Below are 3,910 nucleotides of genomic sequence, written 5' to 3'. Positions count from 1 at the left end.
TATGGATACAGTGTAGATGGAATGAGTCACTTTGTTTTCGATCCTCGGTCGGCTTGCTACGTTATTATGGAATACGAATTTCAGTGTGTTCCAAGACGGCGGACATGTGCCTGCAGGCAAACAAGATAGTAAAGACCTTACCACAGATTTCCAATTGTTTTGGGGTTGATACTGGAACATTATGATTGCCCTTGTAAGACCGTGACTGAACCTGTAATACAACGAACTTTCCCAGGATCGTCGCTTAGGAACAAGCGCGCTTGGTCAGCTGCACAGGCTCGCAAACAAAGAAAGAGTCGAGTAGGAGCTCAAAAGCAATTAATCAAATGACTGGTTCAGGAGTCTTTGGTAATGTACAACCCAACGGTGTATCCATTATTTCACCGTCAATTTTAATTCGAGATCCTTGTAAAAGTCACGATTTTAACTATCAAAGAAATTTTCTATTAGAAAAGGAACTTCATAATAATGTTTCAGATTTCGGCTGCTGTCATTTTCAGAGGAATTAACAATTATTCAAATTGACAGCAGCCTTTAAAAAGTACTCGTATTTTAAATGGTCGTACTTCTGCTTAATGGAGATGTGGGGATAGTGTGAGAAGCGCCTTAGCGCCTTTATAGCAGATGAAATTGAGTCAGAACAGGAAACGTCTGTCGGTATGGTCACCACCTAAAGGAGTTGGATAAAAGTATGGAAATACTGCAAATGTATGCTAGAACATAAATGCAGTTGCTAGTAAAGTTTGCTGGTTGTACTGTTGTATTTGAACAGCTCCTGTTCACCGTCCTAAATACGTTGCAAGTACTAGTCGTGCTTAGAAAATGGTTGTGTGTAGCTGTAAGTGCATTATATCGGAGCTAATTGAAATCGAACGAGAGAAAATTGTTGGTGACCTTATGGTCAGTGCTTCCGTAGTTAAGATAGCCGTTGTGGTTGGTATTTGAGGAAACACCGTATCAAAACTTTATACCACGTAGGGGAAAACTGAGAAAATCACCAGCTCAGTCACAACACAGAGTTCGTGACAGACGGTCACTGAAGAAGGTTGTGTCGAAAAAATTGATAGCTGAAAAAGTTACTGTAAAACTGAATGTTGCAATCACGAACCCTGTCAGTAGCAGGTAATTGCAGGGCGAGATGGAATCTCAGATCCACTTACCAGTGATGCAAATGCTTGTAACAGTAGAGCGCTTGCCGAAGTTATAAAACACGGACCATGGAGCAATGGAAGAAAGTCATTCGGCCGGATGAGTCTAGTTTTACACTGTTCCCGACTTCCATCCGAGTTGACGATCCAAGAGTGAAGCATTGCAGAGGTTCGTTTATGATTTGGGAAGCCATATCATGGTATTCCATTATCCCCCATGGGTACTCTGCAAGGTCGCATTATTGTCGAGTATTATGTTACCATTCTGGGTGATCAAGTCCATCGTATGGTATTATGTTTGGTCCGCAATGGTGGTGCTGTGTTCCGAGATGATAGGGCCCCTGTTCACGCAGCTCACATTTTCCAGGGGTGGTTGCGTGAGCACGAGGATGAATTCTCACACCCAATGTGGCCATGACATGCGGCTCAGCAGACCTCAATATTACTGAGCTTTTGTGGTCTACTCTGGCGAAAAGTGTGTGAGATTGCTGTCGACCTCTATCATCGCTACCTGAACTTGCCATTATTTTGCAGGAAGAAACGTGTGAAGATTCTCTTCAAAGCAATACAGGGCCTATTTCTGTCCATTTCGAGACGACTGGAAGCTTTTTGAGTGCTAAGGGTTTCACACACTGTGTATCGTGTTTTTGGTGTTTCCTTATTTTTGTCCAACCCCTGTGTATCTCAGTACGGAAGTTTGGGCCTCAGACCGTCAACGTTGTTGGTAACGATTCTACTTTTTTAAAAATCGGAAGCTTACAGAAGTGTGGCATCAAGCAAGGCATAAAAGGTGCGGCCATCGCCGTGCCTTACCCATCCAGTTTGAGGTTAGAGACGCACCAGCAGCTGCAGCTTCGTCATCTTCGCGGACGCATATTCGTACAAGCATTCACCGCCTTGCAGTTAGTAGCACTTTACCTATTCATCACCTTGAACACAACGCAGCAGTGTCACTCGCGTACACAAACTGTTCCCATAGTGCGGTGAGCTCAAGTAGCTCCCACGACGACCGCAAACCAACAGCGCCAACCACCTGGTAACATTTATATGAATCTCCCCCTTTGTCACCCGGACCTGCTCTCTTGGCTCAGTACCCGTTTTCTGTCTTGATAATAGATGTACGTACCAAGCTACGGTTTCAGTCCATGAGCTCTGTGTCGCACTTCATTGCGTAACGTCAGCGTGAAGGCTGCCCTCGCCTGAATAGTGTGTTTTGATTAACATTTATTGTTACTCCTTATTTCTTTCTTATTAGATTTGTGATATCCTCCCACATTTTACAGCTCCCCCTGTACCCAACAAATCATATTCCCTGTAAGAAGTAGCGTTACTGATGCTTTACACAGTCGAATGCCTTTAATAGTTTCCGCAACGAATCTCTCGCGAAATCTGGCAGAAAATCCAGAGAGATTATGATCGTATATGAAGCACATAAGTGGCAAGACACAATCAACAGCTTTACTGCGCGATAGCGAAGGTAATGTTACGATGATGGTGCCACCAAAGCGGAGTTACTAAACACAGATTCCGAAATTTCTTTACCAAAGAAGACGAAGTAAATGTTCCAGAATTCGAATCAAAAACTGCTCTCAACGTGAGTAACGTAGAAGCAGACATCGTCGATGAAGCGAAGCAACGTAAATCACTTATTGAAGATAAGTCTTTCGCAGGAGGTATAGAAATTAAATTGATTTCAGAGCGTGCCCAAAGGGGCTAATATCGCCGTATTTGTCAATCATGTAGAACCACTCGCTCGACGAAAAATGGGTAAGTTACCTAGATCTCACTAATACTCAAGAAGCGAAGTAGGTGCAATCTGATGATTTATATACCGATATCGCTGACGTAGATTTCCAGTAGGATTTGGAAACATTTATGTTCTGGGACATTATGAATTATCTCGAGGAAAATGATCTGTTGACACACCGGCACCAATGATTTAGAAAATATCGTTCTTATGAAACACAATTAGCTCTTTCTACTCACGAAGTAATGAGTGGTATCGACAAGAGATCTCAGATTGATTCCATATTTCTACATTTTTTCAAAAGTCCTCCGATAACAGTTTCTGTAAGCGACATATAATTAAGTTGTGTGCTTATAGAGTATCGTCTTAGCTGTGTGACTGGATTCGCAATTTCCCGTGAGAAAGATCACGGTTTGTAGTGATTGACGGAAAGTCATCGAGATACACAGAAGTGATATCGCCACAAGAAAGTGGTATAGGCCCTCTAGTGTTCCTAATCTATACAAACGAGTTAGGAGACAATCTGAGCAGACCTATTGGATTGTATGCCGATGATGCTGTCATTCACCGTCTTGTTAAGTTATCAGATGGCAAAAAATAATTGCAAAATGTTTTTCACAAGATATCTGTATGATAGAGAAGTGTGAGGTCATCCACATGAGTAGTATAAGGAATGTGTTTAATTTCGTTTACACTACATATCATACAAATCTTGGGCTGTCACCTCAACTAAATACAAAAGAATTACAAATACGAACAGCTTAAACTGGAATGGTCACATAGATAACGGTGTGGGAAAGAGAAACCAACGACTGAATTTTATTGGTAAAACACTTAGAAGATGTAAGAAATCCTCTAAGGAGACTTTCTACACTACATTTGTCCGTCCTCTGCTAGTGTACTGCTAAGGAATATTGGATCCTTACCAGATTGGACTCACAGAGCACACCGAAAAACTTCAAATAACGGCACCTCGTTTTGTGTTATTAGCAAACAGGGGAGAGAGTAATACGGA

Source organism: Schistocerca americana, chromosome 6 (assembly GCF_021461395.2).
Source record: "Schistocerca americana isolate TAMUIC-IGC-003095 chromosome 6, iqSchAmer2.1, whole genome shotgun sequence".
In the NCBI taxonomy this organism is placed as follows: Eukaryota; Metazoa; Arthropoda; class Insecta; order Orthoptera; family Acrididae; genus Schistocerca; species Schistocerca americana.
The sequence above is the reverse complement of the archived record's forward strand: the minus strand, read 5'-3'. Positions refer to the sequence as shown.